Below are 20,255 nucleotides of genomic sequence, written 5' to 3'. Positions count from 1 at the left end.
AACTCTTCATGATTTTAAATCCATTTGGGACTTAACGGTGTCGTTCAGGAGTGGGGATAGAAGTTGTATGTATTGAGGTCTGGAATCTAGATTTGAGTGCATCTCTATTCCCTATTGTTTTCTGCCCTTCCTCATATAGCAGGTAAGATAAAAGTAGTGGTGGGTGGAGGATGAGAAGAGAGCTAAGGCAGCAATCTGCCCTGGCAAATGTGAAAGAAAGGAAACTCAGCCTGGAAAGTAACATAGGGTGCTGAGGGGAGAAGAAGGGAACAGTGGGGGAGAAGAAGGGAACAGTGCCACCTGACTGGGGATAGAAAGTTTGGAAAGTTTTCTATTAAAAGAAGCTTAATATAAGTAGCCAGTCAGGGACAAGGGAGCCTGAAAAAATGAACGGACAAAAATGAGGAAAAATGCAAGTTAATACATGGCTAACATTGGTCAAACTGAAACATCTGTATATTCAAATAAATTACCTTGACTTTTTGTTGCTGTTAAAGTAGCGAGAATTGAAATTATGTAAGTATGACCCATTGGTGGATTAGAAGATGATTTGTAGAGCGTTAGTCCAATTTATGCATTTGTGTTTTCTTTTAATAACTAATGTAATTTAATAACTAATTTATTTTAATAACTAAAGTAATTTAATGTCTATCAATGGATATTTCAACATCATTTACAGTGTTTTGGAGAGGGCATGAATATGTTGAGATTATTCTTTTAGTGTCTGTCCCATATAAATCAATTCAAAGACTCCATATAAATAGGCCCACTAGCATGCTGATTTAAAAAAAATGAATCTCTCTTAAAGTATTGAAGGGGAATAATGCCCTTTTTTTGATGAACATCCAGTAATTGTCCTGAATGCATGGAAGCAAGAGGGCACACACACGTACGAAAGACAGAACTGTGCTACATTTACAGTTATGCAAAATTATGGCAATTGTTTTAAACATCATTTTATTCATTGGCATGAATCAATTATATTTTTTTCATTTACAACATTGCTCACTACCAGAGCTCAGATCCGAATGCGCAAAACACATTAAAATGATCACTCTGGATTAGGCAGGCTGGGGCTCTGATGTTAATGTGTCTTCCTGTGCCCCAGCCATCTGTATTGTCAGTGTGTTGCGGCTAATAATGCTGACATAATACTTAGACAAAGGGAGCAATCACATTGGTTAGCAAGGATTCTGTTTTCTGCTGACTTGAGGCCAAAACTCATCACCTATAATAGATGCCCCAGAGAAGTCCACATAACCAAATAAAAACCATGTGGTCAGTTTCAGCAGACAGAACAATAACCAAAGCCCAGCTCCTCAAGGATATTGAGGCCTTTAATTATCCAGATTTCAGTCCTCAATTCAGCTCTGGACGGAAACACATACCTAACTTTAACCATGTGCTCCAGTCCCTTGCTGAATTGGGGTTTGAATGATCATGAAAACTGCTACCCTTTCACCAAGGAGATGGTTTTTCGTATGTTTACAGTATTTTAAAATACAGGCTGTCCCCGGGTTACATGGATCCGACTTACATCAGATCCCTACTTACAAACGGGGTGAGGCAACCCTGCACTAGCTGCTTCCCCACAGCAGACCAGGGAGACGCGGAGCGGCTTTTCTCAGCAGACACCTCAACTTGAGAATAAAGGACTGAGGGAAGTGAGGTGTGGGAGAATAAAAGTGAGCTCTGGAGAAATGTTTGGCTAGAGTTTCCCCTACAATATGTACCAGTTCCGACTTACATACAAATTCAACTTAAGAACAAACCTACAGTCTCTATCTTGTACGTAACCCGGGGACTGCCTGTAATTCTTTTAAAAAGATTGGTGGTGTTAGAACTCCCATACTCATTTTCTCTCTAAGGTGAGATGTGAGCAACACTCCTGGTTTTGGCTCCAGATCCTCTCCAAGAGACTTGTTTTTCTTTTGAGCACCTGCAGCCAGAGATGAAGCAGCTCTGAAAATAAAGAAAAGGGATGTTTGAAAACAAATAGCCTTTCAATTTATTTTCAGCTCGGCACCTGGGGCAGCAGCAGCAGCAGCAGCAGCTGCCATCTGGCTATAAGCAGATTTAAAAATTATTTTTAACCCCCCCTAAAAATGGCTTCCTTACATACTTCAAAGACAGGGGGGATACCAGTGAGAAGTGTGACGTCTTACTTGCCTTTGAAGTGTTTGAATTGTCTATGGGAATAGCTGCTCCGAATTCTCCTCACTACAAATGAATTATATTTCCCTTTTGCACTAACGGAAGACAAGTTACTGTATATTATGGTTTAAAGATAACTTTTGGGTAAGATGCCAGTTTCTTGGTGTGGCTCTGAGCAATTTCCTACCTGTACATTGAAAGGTTATCCTGTTTGTTTTTTTTTTAAGTAATGCATTAAAATAGGACTTCGTTTGTGAAAATTAAAAGTGAAAGTAATTGTGTTGGGTAACCAATGTTTGCATTTTGAAACCATCATGAGTAATTAAATAAAATAGCTGTTAATAACTTAATTATCCTTTTGTTGGCTGCTTTTTTTAAATGGGAGCTACAAAAAAATGACAACGAAGGCAGTCTACCTGCACGTGGTTTGAATGCTAGCTGTAACTACAGCACTTCCAAAATAGTTGCTTTAGTAAAGAGCCAGTTTAGGTTTGTACATATGGAGTCTTCTCATGTTATTACCAACCACATGGTACATAAAGCAAGAATGAAATGAGATTTATGTTATAAGCTTAGTTTTCATTTGCACACACACATATACACACTCATTAAGGGCTCAAGGCTAGCTCATGCATCACAAGCCAGGATGTGACTCTACAATTCACTCAGCTGATACACACTAACTTGGCTATATGGACTCTGTTATGGCACACTAAAAGTTCCACAGGGCACGTTGACTTCTGAAATCTCAAATCCCTCTCTGTCAATGTTGGTGTGTGATATCACAATTCTCATGGCAATTTAATATATATCAGGATAATACATTGGAGATCCAACAGCTTGGTTCGCCATGTACTAACTGGCCATTTAGACAACCCTTAACTTTGACAGAACTTAAAACAGTAGACTAGTGTTGTATAACGGCTGTTCAAAACATAGTAACCTACTTGAAGGTGTTTTTCACCAGAGATGAAGTGCCAGAGTGGATGGGATTAAAGAATTCTCAACCTGCTAGGGTTCCTGGTGAACTGTCAGGGGTCTGACATATTGTTACCCTTCGTTGCCCAAGTGGTTAGCCAATGTTGGGATTCTGGTGGGGTGTTCTGGGTTTTTAACCGCTTTCGTCATAAGGCCCCTCCACCGTGCTATAAAAATACCATGGCCCGCCCATGCCGCAACTATTGTTTTTCAGTAGATTAAAAGCCAGGGACAGTGTTTGGGAGTTAGCAAGCAGAGAAGGGGCGAGTAGACATTTTTGATGACAAGCTTCTCCATGAATTTTGTATGTGGTCAAGGGCCACACTCTTCCATGATATTAATGGAGGAGGCCTGGAGCCCATGATGGAGGTTAGGTGCAGAAGGGAGCTTGGGGTATGGGACTAATGTGCAGGAGGGGGTGTTGGGTTTGAGAGGGAGTTTAGGTGAAGGAGAGGTGTGACGGGGCACTCCCACCCCGTACTCAGGAGGACCGGGGGGGAGGGGCGTGTTGAACCCTGGGAGGGAGTTGTGCCCTCTGGGGGGAGGGGGGGCTGAGCCAGGCCACAGTCCACCCGGCCGGCCCCGAAGAACTCCTTAAACTCAGGACGTCAGCCGGAAACATCCTCAGAGGTGTAGCTGGAGCACCTGGTGATGACCCAAGGATGCGGGTGGATGACGTCACCGGAGGCGACACCATGACAGAGGCTGATGATGCCACCAGGAGTGACCCCAAGGTGTGGAGGGATGACGTCACATGCCAACCGGGCAAGGCGGTTAAAAAGAAGGCCCACCGGCAAGGAGGGGGAGAGAGAGAGATGCCTGATCGAGCAGAGGGTGTGTAAGAAACTCCCGTGGGGAGGAAATGCGGGACTAGCCAAGGAGATGGAGTAGGAAGTGGCCCAGGGCAGGGCCGTGAAGCCCATGAGCGGGTGGGTTTAGGGGCAATACCCCAGTCACTGAGCAGGGATAGAGTTAGGGTTAGGGCCCTGCCTTAGGGCCCTGGGCCGGGGTTCGGGGAGAGGGAGGGCCTGAACCCCTCTACTCCACCCTCCGGAGTGAAGCGAGTCCCTGACTCTGTATGTGAGACTTAAAGATAGGAACTCATATAAGGTGAGGGAGTTTTCTTCAGTATTCAAGATGGTGACAGGGTTATAGTCGCAAGGAACAACGTAATAAAACGGTGATTGAAGGAAACAATCTCTCGGGTCAGACCGATTCTTTTACAAGAGGGTTGTGACTTGGGGCAAGGGATTGGAGAGGTGGAGGGTGTGAGAGAGGGTGTGGATGCAGGAGAGGTCTCTGACCTAGAGGAGTGGTGTAGGCAGGGTGCAAGGGCTAGGAGGGGGTTGTGACCTAGGACAGGGGTGCAGGAGGGGAAGCAGAGGTTTGGGTGTGACATGGGGCAGAGGATTGGAGTGCAGAGATGGAGAGGGGATATAAGGGCAGGAGCAGGAATGCAGAGGATTGACAGGAGGGAAGAGATGTGTGCCAGGTACAGGCTTTGGCTGAGAGGCATTTACCTTAGGCTGCTGGCCAGAGCCTTGGGCGAGCCCCTGCCTGTTGGCCCTTTGTATGCCAGTCAAAGCGGCCAGCTGTGGGAAGCCATGTGCATTTGTGCACACCCCGCACCTCTTGGGGGGGGCTCTGTGAGCTGCCTGCCTACCAATGTGAACTGCGAGATTGTGCTGGGAGTGGGGGCAGCGCATGAAGACCCTCCACCAGTCCTGACAGATGTACATGGGCCCAGCAGCAGGATGCTTTGAGTGGCATGTTGGGGATTGGCAGGCAGAGAGACTGCCCAAGGCTCCCCCTGGTCTGTGGGACAGTCATGGGCTGGATATGGCTGTTTCATTGGCCGCATCCAGCCTGCAGGCCATATATAGCTGACCCTGAAGTAGAGCAAATCCATGGCCCTACACCACAGAGGGCCTCACAAAGCTAATTTGTATGTGCTCTGACTTCAGCCCTGGGCAGTGTTGCTTGGAATTTGGCTTTCTGCCCTGGGTCCCAATGAATCTAGTGCTGGTGCGGCTCTCTAGTTTTCTTTGGTGGACCCCCTGGAATCTGCTCACATAGGGGGTGCTGAGCTGCTGGTTGAGAAGTTGATGATAGAGACTGGTGTATCTTTGATGCAATCTTGTTTATTTACAAAAAAATTACATGAAGTCTTGTTTCCTTTAATGCAATAGGAGGCAACTTTCTTGCTCAATTCCATGGCTACCTTTCCCATTCCCAGTGTCCTCCTTCATCTCAGTGGGGCACAAGATTGTTGTGACCAAGACAGTCTCCCAGGATAGGGTAATTTTGCTAACTGTACTTGCACACCTAGAATTTGCAGGGTGGGATGATAGAACCTTAGCAGCTGCCCAGGGCACCAACCGATGGGGGGCGCCTGATGGCAGCTGTAAGGGGCTAGCAGCGCCCTTCCCCCCATGGCCACGGGCCCCTACACGGCCCGGCACGCATGCCAGCAGCGACAGCCGGGCTGGACTGGGCCGCGCTTGTGCCATGTATCCCGAGGGCGGGCCCCGGGCCACGTGCCAGCGGCTATAGCCGGGCTGCGCATGCGCTGTGTGCCCCGGGGGCAGTGCCACACGCCCATGCCTGGGGTGCCAGAATGCCTTGGACTGGCCCTGATGGTAAATAAAATGTGTTGTGGACCACACTTAGAAACCTGATGGTCTGCATGCAGCCCATGGCTGCAGTTTGCCTGCCATGGCTATGAGGCATGCTTTAATCTTTCTTGTGGCTCTTCTCTGAACCATCTCCAGTTCATCAGCATCCTTGAATTGTGAGCACCCTACTCCATTAGTGATCTCATCCCTTTTAAATACAGAGGTAAAATAGCCTTTCTGCTCCTACTTGAGATTCCAATGTATATACATTCCAACGTCACCACAGCACCGCACTGGGAGGTCATGTTCAGCTTATCCACCAGCATCCCAGATCTTTTCAGAATCATTCCAACCGAGCCCTCCATCTTGTAAGTATGGCCTGTATCTCTGATCCGACTTGTGTACATTTACATTTAGCTCTATTAAAATGCAGTTTGCTTACATCCCATTTACCAAGCCATCCAAATACTCTGATTCAAAGACCTGTTCTCTTCCTTGTTTATCCCTCCCCCACTTGTTGTTTCATCTGCAATCTTAAGTCATGATTTCATGTTTTCTTCCCCATCATTGTTAAATAGCAGTGGTCCAGAACCAGTCCCTGTGGGGGACACATTGGAAAGACAGCTGCTTGATTATGATGATTCCCCACTTACAATTGGATTTTGAGACCTGTCTGTTAGCCCATTTTTTAATCCAATGTAATGTATAGACAAGTATCAAAGATTGTCATTTTCTTCTATGGACAATGCCCTTCTATATGTTCTATACAAATAAACATGGGAATGCTCTATTGGTTTTAACCATTTGTTCTGTTTTTCTCCCCAGAACACAGTCTGTGACCTCATTGCCTGTTGTGTTACTTTGGCAATGGTAAATTCAAGCACATGCTTTTATAAACAGAGTTCCAGCAGCTAGCAGCTGTGCACTCTGAAATCTCTTCAAGCCAACTTCGTTGCCAGCAGACCTGGGGGTTTATGTTACAACATTAGGGTGGTCCTAAAGAGATACATCATCATTAACAGAAGTCAGCCCAAGACTGTAGGGAAACTGGTTTTGCCAGGCCAAGGCTTGAGAAAGAACGGACTCCCTTTGAGACTGGAGTACAGACTCTTTAGGTACTTAGTGTAAGCAAACTTCTTAGCATTAAACACAGAGTTAATGGAAAGAAAGAATTGCTGGTTCTTCAACATCGGCCCTTTATTTTAGCACTTCTTACTCACATTGTATTCATGAAAGATTATCACTGACTTCTGCCAAAGTGAATTGCTGCTGAAGAGGGCCCTATGTAAGCTCTTCTTCCTTACTACTTAATGTATTAAATAATAGCTTGATGACATTGTGTGGGAAGGAAGGCGTAGAAGATCCATAAGAACTCTGGTGGGTATAAAATGGGCTTGAGAACCATCTTGGGACCAAATTTTGAGCCCATATCTGCACGTGCAGGTCCCAGTGGTTTCAGGATGAATTCTTTGCATATATCTGAGGGTGGCATTTGGCCCTTGCACTGGATGTCAAATGCCCATGATTTGTGGGCACTCTGTCCATGTTAGTCATCTGCAGGAAATGTTCTTTAAAGTTAATGTTTCAAAGGACAGTCATTGAATGTCGTTTGTCCTTGCAGTAAGAAAAATGTCCCTGTCCTAGACAGGCTGCTGGTGCCCCAATGTTGATGTTCGTCATTTCCAACAAAATCTGCAACTTCCTTTAAAAAAAACAAAAACGTGAGGATTCATTTCCAATTCTTTGATCATTCCACTGTCAAATCTGCAAAAGAAGGATGAACCAGGGAGCACTGAAAACTCTCCATAGGTTGCCATTGCCACTCACTAATTCAAGTGCTAGCCTGTAGGAAATACACAAAACCTCTCTTAGTTAACTCACTTAATGGACATGGCCATTGGTGAAAAGGAGCAAATATATTGATCAGTGCCTCAATAAGAGTGTACTTTTAACACACTAGATTGGAATTTTTATTAGAATAAGTATGCCAGAACCTCTCAGAGGCTCTGACTGTTTTCATATGATCAAAGACCTTAAGTGCATGGCACTTTGAGACACACAAATTCTTATATAGATTTTTTAAAAATTCTGACTGGCCTTCTGAGTTCGCTGTACAAACTTCCAACTATATGAGCAGATACACGCTGTTCATCTGTTTTCATTTTAAATGGATTTATTGTGTGTTAACCTGGTCAAAATATCTTCCATATATTTACCTGAGGCACACTATCAGCCACAATATTTTTGTTGTGTAATATATCACTCTCTTTCAGTGAAGGACTTTTGCATTAGAAAAAGAATATAAAAAATATTTACAAATAACTATGTTTTGGCAATGAGTTACAACACAACATTCATGAATTACTGTTGTTGTTGAGGGCACAAGAAAATGAAGGTAAAGGTTGCCTCTTTAAACCACTGGCAAAAGATAACCCCCTATTCCGACAAAACAGTTATGATTTTACTTAAGTTTCCTTCTTTTACTTTTGTTTCAAAATAATAAATTCCTATAATCCTACAGAAGGTAAAATAGCCCCCAAAAGAAAATTAATAAATGAGAGATGTAACTGAAAAATATGTTGAAATACATGAAACAGAATCAACACTCCTTTAAAAATGGACTCCAAATTCTGGATTCATGCACCTCAGAGGGGCAGTGTGCGTCTGGATTTTATTTTTTTCCTTCTGATCCCATTCGCCATGAAATAAAACCCTGAATCTGAACACCATCCCCACAACTTTAATTTGACCACTTTTGCTTAGTCCAGCCCCTCTTTCACTTCATTCATTGCATCTGACGAAGTGGGTCTTTGCCCACAAAAGCTTATGCTCCAAAAAATCTGTTAGTCTATAAGGTGCCACAGGAGTTCTTGTTTTTTGCAGATTCAGACTAACATGGCTACCCCTCTGATATTCATTCATTGGCTTTTTCTCACTTTCTGCATTGCGTATAATCTCCACGAAAACAAGACTTCTCCCACACTAGTGAAAATCTAGTGAATTGCCTGCCTCTATCTTCAGGTCTCTTCTTTCTTCATCTTCAATACTCTGCTCTGTCCAAGCTGCCAGGTGAACCACTCCTCACATTGCTTTCAGACTCTCTTTCCAATGTCTTCCGTTGTCCCTGTGAAGCTCAAAGTGGAAAGATAATACAGCTCCTATGCTATCTGATCTGGTAAGTCAACCAGTGTCTTTATACAGTATTTGGTAGAGATTGGGCACCAATGAGGGTTAGGTTGGTTGAATTTCATGACTAAGGTGATGCTGGTAGCTTGGAGGAAGCAATTAAAAGATGTGGCAAAGACATCTGTCCCATAACTGATGGCTTATGCCCACGGCTTGTTTCTGAAGTTTGCCATTTCCAATATTAAAATAAAGGGCTAGATCCTCCTCTTGTATAATATCAGTATCTCTGCTCACTTCAATGAAGATACATCAACATACACTATATGAGACTCTTGTCCAAAGAGTGTCCCTTTTTCTCAGCTCTGCTCCAAATACAAAAATCTATCATGAGTTCCATCTTTGCCCCAACTCATCAAGGGCATAGGTAAAACAAACCATCCTTAGATTTCTACAGCTTTCGCTATGCTGGCACTTTTCCAATCTCTGTATCCTAACTGAGCATGAGCTTCGAGGTCCAGCAGCAGGGGCCTGATCTAGCTTGCTACAGCTTCAGGGATTATTCACAAACTGCAAATATTTCCTTGGATAGTTCATTGTCTGCACACCTCACATTTAATTATAAGAAATGGGTTTCCATTTTAGTAACAAGTAATTAAGAAATAGGTTTATAGTCTTTTCAGTATGCAGGAATTACCTCCTTTGTTCACTTCATCATCTGAAAAGGGTAGATTGATGGTTTGATAATCTGACAGTAGTTCTGCAGTCTGATTAGTGCTGTGTGTGGGGTTATTTACAAATTCTAAACATTTGCTTACTTGAAAGACACCGCACATCTGGGGGAATAGGAATCCATAATGACTAGGATCAGTTTTAGCAATGTGGTTACACTGGGCAAACTAGAAGTGGGCTGTGCCCACGAAAGCTCATACCATCTACATGTTTTGTTAGTCTATAAAGTGCTACCAGACTATTTGTTGTTCTTAAGTTAGAATCAATGAATATTTTTTGAGACTAATATTTCTCTTCCTATTGAAAGCATCTCTTCTGCTTGTCTAGCAGAGCTAGTCTTGGTGTCTGTGATGAAGAAAATATGCCTATTTTTCAATATGTAATTTGAAATCAATGAGACTGCTCATGGAATAAGATTCTACTCATTGTGAGTAGGTGGCAGAATCAGGACTTCAGCTTATTTAAGTCACCTGAAATCTTTGCATCTGTTAATTTTGTAGTAAGTAAAACCATTCAGACAAATCCTTGTTAGGCAATTTCTGTACAGCAAGTTTCTATCTCGTTGCTAGTTCACAAGACACTATAATTAAGAGATATGAAATCTGTGTTGTATTTTTCCCTCTCAGGGAGGTCCAACAGCACTACCAGTAGTCATAAAGGATTCCATATATATATATAGGGCTCGCCAAGCAGCAGCGAGCCCCGCTCGCCAGCCGTGTGGTTTCGCGCCGTTCTGCGTTCTGCACATGTGCAGATCACTCTGAGCCAGCTCTTCCAGATCGTAATCTACTCGCCACAAGCGAGTAGATTACATTATTTGTCAAGCCACATTTCCACAAAAAGTGACATTTTGAGTTTTCCAATGTGCCTCCAGTGTTCAACACGAATATTCTTTATATCTTTAGAAGCAGAATACTATGAACATAAGTTTTTTAAACAATTTTCTTTAGTTCTTTTCTCTATCCTGATGTAGCAAAGATTACAAGTATAGATAAAATTATATTCACCTATATACATACTAACCACCCATCTGAAATACTATGGGAGCATTTCGTGGCTATCACTGGGAAAAACTGGATGTATGTTTTGAAAAGAATCCTTCAGTTTTTTTATGTTTTGTTTTGTTTTGAAAATCTTCACATTTTAAAAATTTGTATCTGTTTTCATTTTTAGTTTTGCTTGTCGACCAGTGCATTTCCAGTCTGAACAACATTGGTCAGAAGAGAAAATTCTCCTGATATGCTTCCAATGTACCTGTCCGGCTGAATCTATTGCGTGTTACTAGGAAGGTCATCAGAAGCGAATCCATTGGTTCTTTAGATAGAAAATGTGCTTTAACTCAACTTAGTGGCGGTGGTTACTTGGCATGCTCTGTCATTACAAAAAAAAAGTGGACTCTGACAGGAGACTACACTCTCCACTGATAAGCAGTGTGGGCAAGCTGACTACCTGTCACTGTTTCTGCTTTTTCTTTTTTTTGCCCATCTCTCTCTTCTGCAAGTACCCTTCCCCTTTATTTGACTATTACCACCTCAGCCTCACAGTTCTATTCACTGTTTTCTAACAGAGGTAAATTGCAGTTTCCTGGGTCCCTAGACTAACACTTGGTGGGGGGGGGGGGGTTCTCCCCAACTCTTTCATCTACAATTCTACCCTATGTTCTATCCCTTCCACCTGGAACCACACCTCCCCATGGCCTCACCCTGCTCTGCCCTTTCCCGTATGGACCTGCCTCTTTCCTTGCCCCTCATAGCCCTAAGGCTATGTCTACACTGCAAGCCTCTTTCGAAAGAGGCTCTTTTGAAAGATACTTTCGAAAGAGCCTCTTTCGAAAGAGAGCGTCTAGACTGCACGCGGAACTTTTAAAAAAGCAAGCCGCTTTTTCGAAAGAAAGCACCCAGTGAGTCTGGATGCTCTCTTTTGAAGAAGCCCTATTTACATTCAAGAACGCCTTCTTTCGAAAGAGCACTTTCGAAAGAAGGCGTTCTTCCTCGTGAAATGAGGTTTACCGCCGTCAAAAGAAAAGCCGCGTTCTTTCAATTTAATTTCGAAAGAACGCGGCGCAGTCTAGACGCAGGAGAAGTTTTTTCGGAAAAAGGCTACTTTTTCCGAAAAAAAAACCCTGAGTCTGGACACAGCCTAAGACAGGAGAAGGTCTCTTGGCTGCCCCACCGTGGCCATAGGGTCACAGTGGGGAGTGAGAATTCCCTCAACTCTGAGGCTGGCTCAGAGAACTAAAGATCTTCCAGTCCCAGAGTTGCTGCAGGGATGCAGGTGTTGCATTTTCCCCCACTGTCCAGCTCTTCACTTGGGGAGCAGGCACAGGATGTGGGGGCTTCCCCTGTCAGCTGCTCCTGCCAGGTTCTGGGAGTAGGGGCACCCATTTTTCCAGGGCTCACCAATTAGATGGAGCCCCTGGACATGGGTCCCATCACTCCAGTGGCTAATCCGTCATTGCTTCCTTACTTTCTTTATATTTTAAAATGCGGTTGATAGCAAATTTTAAAAAACCAACACTCTTCCCTTTCAAAAAATTGCTCTGCTCTGCTCACCAAAGGTTGGCTTTAATAGTCTTTGGATCAGTCTTTCAAACTTTCAGTAATGTTTTTTTAATATGGTTGCTTGTTCCATTAAGGGATCCAATGATCCTCTGCAAGCTTTTGAAAATATTTGTGAGACTGAACCTTGCCCGTGATTATGCAATGAGATTGGAAGATATGAACACTCGGTTATTTAATTTAGATTTCAAAGTATTGGAACTTTGTGGCTTGCAAATCACTCTGCCATGGGAGAAGAGGGGATACACCTTTACTAACTCATTTCAAATTGACTTTGGAAAGCTTTGTAGAACGCTATTTTTAAATTTGGGGAACCTTGCTGAATTAATGCAGAAAGAGTCCATTAAAGTCACTCAGATGGGGATCAGATTTCCATTTGAATTTTCCACAGCTGTTTATAGTGTATCACTTGAATCTATGATACCACAGGAAGTAAATAATCTTCAGTCTGATCTGTGATTAAACTGAAGCTGTAGAAAGCAGATAATAGATTTGTGATATAATTGAGAGAGGAAACGTAGAGAATGCTGAAAATAGTCTGAAAGACAATGTGAGATTATCTGAAATAAATGCACTTATTTTAAAAGCCACTAAAATATTAAACTTGACATCCATTTGAAAAAAAAGTTTGTTCATTATAACCAGGCTAGACAGTATATATTCTTAATTTACCTTTCTAGTCACATATCTTCCAACTTTTAAGAAGTGAAAAAGAGCAGCAGGATATTTCAGGGATTGAAGGGTGGATTAACAACATTCTTGCTCAGTAACTAAATAATGCTTCCTGTACAGATGTGATTTTTGACCTAACTCCCAGATTTAAATGAGAAGATGACAAATATTGCCTTCAGGACATAGCTAAATTGCCAAACGTGCTACCAGAGGAAAAGATACTTGGCTTTCACTAAATTCATTCTGAGAAAATATAACTATATGTACAGGATAAATGTAATGCATCTACTATGACTGTGCATTTATCTTTTTGGAAGCAATGGAGAGAAAGAGAGAGAGATATTGCATACTATGATCAAAGGGACTTGAGAGACACATTTTATTCCTGGTTCTGCCACTCATCTGCTCTGTGATTTGGGGCAAGCCACTTCATCTTTCTGTGCCACTGTTTCTTCTGCTCTCTTTGTTTGTTTTGTCTTCTTGAACTGTAAGTTCTTTAAGACATTATGGATGCATCTAGACTACATGGCTCCGTCAATGGAGCCATGTAAAGTAGTTTACTCGGCATAGTCAAAGAAGCGGATATTTAAATAGTCCCCACGTCATTAAAATAAAAATGGCCGCCGCGCTGTGCTGACAAGCAGCTGATCCGGCACAGCACGACAGTCTAGACTCGGTGCGGTCGACAAGGGAAGCCTTTGTTGACTGCTCTGGTAAACCTTGTTTCACGAGGAATACTGGAGTGGTTGACAAAGGCTTCCCTTGTTGACAACGCCACGTCTAGACTGCTACACTATGCCAGATCAACTAATTGTCGGCACAGCGTGGCGGCCATTTTTATTTTAATGAAGCGGGGATTATTTAAATACCCGCTTCTTTGACTATGCCGAGTAAACTACTTTACATTGCTCCATTGACAGAGTCATGTAGTCCAGATGCACGGTATGTGTTTCTACAAGACCTTGCACTATGGTGACTCAGTCTTCGATGGGACTCTTAAGCTACATCTACACTGTGAAGCTATTACAGGATTCTCGAAATATCCCGAAATAGCTATTCCATGTCTTTAAAGCAACCCGAAATAGATTTTGAAATAATGGGCACACTATTCCAGCACCCCTGTAACCCACATTCCATGAGGATTAAGGGCTGTTTTGGAATAGTGCTTTATTTTGAAATTTGGCACTGTACAGTGCCAAATTTTGAAATAAGCTCTTTTGAAATTACCTCGAAATAAGCTACACAATTTGGATAGCACAAATTGCATAGCTTATTTCACGGTATGGGTGCAGTGTAGATGCACCCTTACACAGTAAGGTGATTCAGCTAATAACACCATCACCTTATAACAATGATTGAGTTCCTTTTGAATTACCCAGATTTAAGGGGAGAGCAGAATGGAGCTTTATATTTTAATACATAGCTAAAATTCCTGAAGGTGAAACTGAATTCTTATTCTATCTGAATCAATGAAATAAGTAGCTTTGGAAATCAGATAGCTGCATATTTCCTGTGCCAGAAATAAGTCTTGTCCATAGCTATTATTAATTTTAATTACTTGATCTAAGTTCTGTCTTACTTATTAGATGCTGAATAAGAAAGACCAGCTGAAGGACATATTAAGAGTAAAATTTCAAGAGAGGTAATACAAAAAAACAAACCCAAAAACCAAACGCCAAACCCTAGGAAAAATAATATTGGTATTTGTTATTGGTTCTTGAAATGACTCTGAAAATGTATTGAGGTTAGTCCAAAAAATTAAAATGTTATTTAGATAGATCAATCTGATCTATTATATTAAAAATTCAATATTAAAGATATAAGAATTCTGGTACCCAGTCCTGCTTATATCACATATACACATAATCACATATATAAGAAATATAATTTGCTTCTTGTGTACATAGGTGGATAACAATCTACGTTGTTTCAATAATATTTTACTGGTTGCAGCAAAAGTAATTTGCACAGACATTCCTCCTACTATTTAAAAAATTATCCTTTATTCAGTTATTTATCATGCTTTTTGTGATAAGCACACTAGCAAAATTAATCTCACCCTGAAGAGTGATTATTACTTTACATCCATAATATCCAAAAGACATGTCATGCAAAATGTTGAAGGCATACGTGAATTATATTATTTTCCCCAGATCTGAATGAAAGATAGTAAATCTGGCTAGTCATATATTCTATTTATGCCACACACACATTTTTTAATTTCATGGGGAAAAAAAAGGTTGTGTTTTAAATCATTGTGTACCCTGAGTGGTTCAATTCAGCTGATAGGCACAGCATTTGCAACACTGCAGCAATAACCATTTAAATTTATATTGCTTTACTTCATGACTAGCCTCCAAAACCGATAAGTAATGGAAAAGCAGAACACAACAAATGAACACTGAGAAAAGAAATGATCTTAAGCTCTGGCTCAAAACATAACTATAGCTATGAACACCCTACCAGCACATTTGGCAGTATAAGGGGAAAAGTAAAAGAATTCACAACAGCTCAGGGTTGAACACCTAATAAATAAGCAGCAAGCAAGTTCAAGGTAACAGACCACAGTATGTAACACCTACTGGAGGCTAGAATGTAGCATCTAAATTGAATGAAACATACTACAATCAGTTGGATACTGTACTGAAGAAAGTAAATATAATCATTCTTAGTTGTTCCACTTTTAGTTGTTCCATGTTTCCAGTTCATTGGTCAAAACAGTACTTTGGAGATCAAGTTCAGCAAAGGACAGGTAGAAGAAATAGAACCACTCCATCCTGCCATGGGAGAAAAGCTCTTCAAACCTACTCTATAGTTAGAAATCTAGTGAAAACTACAAATTTTAGATCTTCTGGACAAGCCATGAGAGAGAAAAGGAAAAATACATATAATATATCCAGTGTGGAAGATGCAACAAGTTCATATGTGACTCAGTGTTTCTGACTTGCTATCCTAGTCCATTGTATGTAGAAGAGGTGGGCCTTTATTCTGCAGGGGATACAGCTGATGAAGAAATGTCCATGTGGGAGCTTCTGTACCTGAAGACCAAGTAGCTTCTGACTCTATAGCCTGTTCATATCAATGGAGACAGTTCATCTCTTGGAGATGTTGCTACAGGGTGTGTCTACTGATTCAGAAAGCAAACACTGCATCAATTTACATTTGAAAGTGCATTTTTATTAGCATTGGCCTTGTCACAGTAAAAGTTACAAAACTCCTGTTTATTAATAGAAGTTTAAGTCTGCACAAATTGAATGGATGAGCAGAAAAGCATGTATGCTAGATCAGAATGACCCTGGGTCAATAACAGGCATCAATGGCATTTATGAAAATTCAGGCCCAGATTCAGGAAACCATCTAGGAACATGTTCAGGTCAGTCCTCATTCAGAGTATGCCTACACTGCACACTTATTTCAAAATAAGCTGTTCCAGAATTGTTATTCCAAAATAGTCTACACTGCAGGGAAGCCTCAAAATTAGTCCAAGGCAGGCTTCCCTAATGTAGATGTGCTATCTCAGTTTAGAACCCCAGGAGGCACTGGGGAGGAGAATGGCCCGGTGAGGGCTTATTTCGAAATAGCAGCAGTGGAGCGTCTACATACGCCTTATTTCGAAATAGGTATTTCAGAATAGGTGTTATTCCTCATAGAATGAGGTTTACAGATTTCAGAATAAGCTGTCCATTATTTTGAAATTATTTTGAAATAATGGAATGGCTGTGTAGACGCTAGTTATCTCGAAATAATGGTGTAGTGTAGACACACCCTTCGTTTCAGCCTCATGCTTAAGTCCTGTTATCTTCAATGAGATTTAGCCTGAGTTTAAGTCCTGCCCTGAATAAGGATGGTTCCCTAAATCAGAGCATTTCCCATCCTACCCTCTACACACATGTGTATATTCATTAGAATTAGGCATGATTCCAACCCAAATAACACGTTAATTTTGTCTTCACAGTAAACACCCCCAACTTTCAAATAAAAAATGTCTATGAGCTAATATTTATTTTTGGCTCGCAGATGCTTGACTGAATTCTGAGAGACAAGATGGGTGGGGTAGTATCTTTGGTTGTACCAACTTTGGTTGGTGAGAGAGACATGCTTTCGAGATTATGCTGAGCTCTTCTTCAGATGTGGGAAACCTAATCAGAGTGTGCAGTGAAATACACCACGGAACAGGTTGTTTTCCATAAGTAGCTTAAATAAGTCAAGGGACCCTTTAAGGTGAACTGATCTGTTAACACCCCTCCAGTCATAGGGAGGGACGAAAGGAAGGGGTGGGAAAGATAAACTTGTGTGTGATTGGGTGAGTGGGTGGATGTTAGTTAGTGGGTTGTAGACTGGTGTAATGCAAAGTCTCTATTCAGTCCCTAATTTTTAGTGTCTAGCAAAGTTAGGAAATTAAGCTCCCAGGCTCTTCTTTTTTAAAGTGTTGTGCAGGTTTTCTTTGAGGATGAGGACTGAGAAGTTGGCTAGAGAGTGATCACTTTGTGAAGAGTGTTCACCCACAAGTGAGTTGGTATTTTTGTTCTTTTATCATTTTCCTGTGAGAGACATCCTGTGACGTCACCCACATTGTTGCTTTTGGGGCATTGAGTGCACTGGAGATTCCTTCCACAGGCACTAGTGTCGGCATGAGGTGTGTGCAGTCAGTTCCCACACACGTGTCCCTGTGCTTTATTATAGGTTCTGCCTGCCTGGGCGATGCCTCCTACCTAAGGTGTGTCCTGAAGCTATAGGCTGTGCTTCCCTATACTCAGCAGGGCCACCCCCTGCTCAGCAGGGCCTCCAGTTCATGAGAGAAGAAGAGGAGGCTGCCATGAGTGATGGGGGTGAGGGTGCCCCACGTAGCCCAGCCTCTCCTTCCCTGTTGCTGGCCTGGAAGCTCTTTGCACTGCTGGGGTTCAGCCCCTGAAGCCCCATGTGGGCAAAGCTGGAGCTCCAGGCCCATTATGCAACCACAGCACCCCCTTTGAACTAGGCCCCACAAATAATCATGCCAGCCACTGTCGATCATCTCAGAGTAATGTCATCATCCTGGTGCCCAGAGGGTTCTGAGTCAGTCTGAGTCTGTGTAATTCTCTCTCTTCTGTGTAATGAGATGCTGCTTTTCCTTTCGCTCCCAACACCACAAAAAAAAGAAGATGATTCTGGACTGCTGGGAGTTGGTTCTTCAAAGTAAAACAAGAATACCTTAGCCTAGATTTAAAAAAAGAGAGAGAGAGAAGCAAAACATTTATGGAAGTTCTAAACTTCATAGACCTTTTGGCTCTGTCTAGTGGTAGCAGAACTGTTACCAGAAGACAAATAATTATAGGAGGGATGTTCTGCTGACAAATGTTCATCACTTTTTACTTATTTTTACATAAATACAATTTTCTTATTTTATCATCCATTCTGTGAATGAAATATTTATTCTTTACTTAGGTTTAATGTAGGATTCATTCTCTTGCACCAAAAATATTTCTACATATCCTGCTTTCACATTTTGCTAATATTTCTTACTATTCTTCTTACCAGCTCACTTCAACCCAGCAGTCAAACTAATAGGATCATTCAAGAGCCTAGAATCACTCAGAGTATGTATACAGTGCATACCCAAGCTACCTTAAGCCTAGCTAGTTCGAGTACTGATAACAATGTAGCTCTGGTGACACAGACTTCATTGTGCGCTAAAGCCTCAAGTTTACTCAGTGGCATAGATGGGTTTCTGCAGCCCATGCTTAAACTTGTGCAGCCTCCTCTTCACTGCCTTTGGTCTTTCAACTAGCTAAATTGAAATGTGTTTGTGTATGCCCACATGTACTGCAGTCACACTAGCCAACTTCAAACTAGACATACTCCACCATCAAGCACACTTGCTTTTTTGACTCTTGAAAATTAAGAAGTAGACTTTTACCTAGGAGCTACAAAAGAAGCTAGATCTGAGCATTGGTATCTTCCCCTTCAGACAATTTGGGCAACACTATCTCTGAGAATTAGGCCGGGAAAGACACAACACCTTCCTAATTTTACAGAGACTTGATCCTGCACCATTAACATCCAATTAAGCTAAAGCAGGGATAAAATGGAAGTTTTGTTAACTTGAGGGAGTGGTAACATTCCCTAAAATCAGATGAAGGTGAGCTAAGAAGAAGGGAGTCTGTTTATCCAGGCCATAATTAACATATAAACAGATATCACAAAATAACAATGTAACAGGCGTAAGTTGAAATAAATGAGGTCTTAGTGTGGTAAGTGGGCGCTGTAACTTTACAAATAAAGTGTGTGACGGGGTGCTGTCACGGACCACCCCTCGGGGGTGCCTCCCAGGGTGCTGACATAGCCACTGACACTCTCCTTCCCGCTCTCTGGGGCTCCTCACTGCCCGGTCCTGCTGGGCCAGCTCCACTGGTCTCCCCCAGCCAAGTCCCTGAGCTGAGGTTCCTGCCCCCACCGAGAAGCAGTACAGACACTGAACCACTTCAGTCAGGTCCAAGGAGAGTGCAGTTTAGGGCCCAGCCTCCTGAGAGTGCACTCCCCAGATGGGATCAAAGCCCAAAGAATTAGGTAAGCCCCCTTTAGCAATGAAAGGGGGAATGTGCACACTGGTTGCCCCCTTTTCCCCCACTCCCACCCCCAGTAACAGTCGTTTACACTGGGTTTGATAGAAAATAAAAATGGTTTTATTAAGTTGAAGCAGTAGGATTTAAGTAGTAATAAGAGAAAGAAGGCAGAGCAAAGTAGGTTACAAATCAAAAGAAACAAAACTGCTTGGCTAATGCTTTACTGAAATCTCAGTGCAAACTGAAACTCACCCTAAAACCTCTTTTCCAGCTGTCACTCTAAACCAGGGCTCTCGTCCCCACCCTGGGGTCTCAGGCTCCTCCCTTCAGGTGCAGCTCAGCCAAAAGAACTAGGCCTCTGCTTTCCTATTCCTTTTGTTAAGGAGTTGAGGCCACTCTCTACCAACCACTGCTCCGACTTAAGGACAAAAGATTGTTTAACAGTGGCTCATCTAGAAGTTGCAGGAAACACCCTCCGGCTGTGTCTCGACTGGCCACTTTTTCCGGAAAAGCAGCTGCTTTTCCAGAAAAACTTGCCAGCTGTCTACACTGGACGCTTGAATTTCCGCAAAAGCACTGACGATCTCATGTAAGATTGTCAGTGTTTTTGCGGAAATATTATGCTGCTCCCGTTCGGGCAAAAGTCTTTTTCCGAAAAACTTTTGCGCAAAAGGGCCAGTGTAGACAGCAGAGATTTGTTTTCCGCAAAAAAGCCCCAATCGTGAAAATGGCGATCGGGGCTTTTTTTTGCGGAAAAGCACGTCTAGATTGGCCACGGATGCTTTTCCGCAAAAAGTGCTTTTGCGGAAAAGCGTCCTGCCAATCTAGACGTGCTTTTCCGAAAATGCTTTTAACAGAAAACTTTTCTGTTAAAAGCATTT

Source organism: Pelodiscus sinensis, chromosome 3, assembly GCF_052426305.1.
Source record: "Pelodiscus sinensis isolate ZL-2025 chromosome 3, ASM5242630v1, whole genome shotgun sequence".
NCBI classification, from domain to species: domain Eukaryota; kingdom Metazoa; phylum Chordata; order Testudines; family Trionychidae; genus Pelodiscus; species Pelodiscus sinensis.
This window is presented reverse-complemented; position numbering follows the sequence as displayed.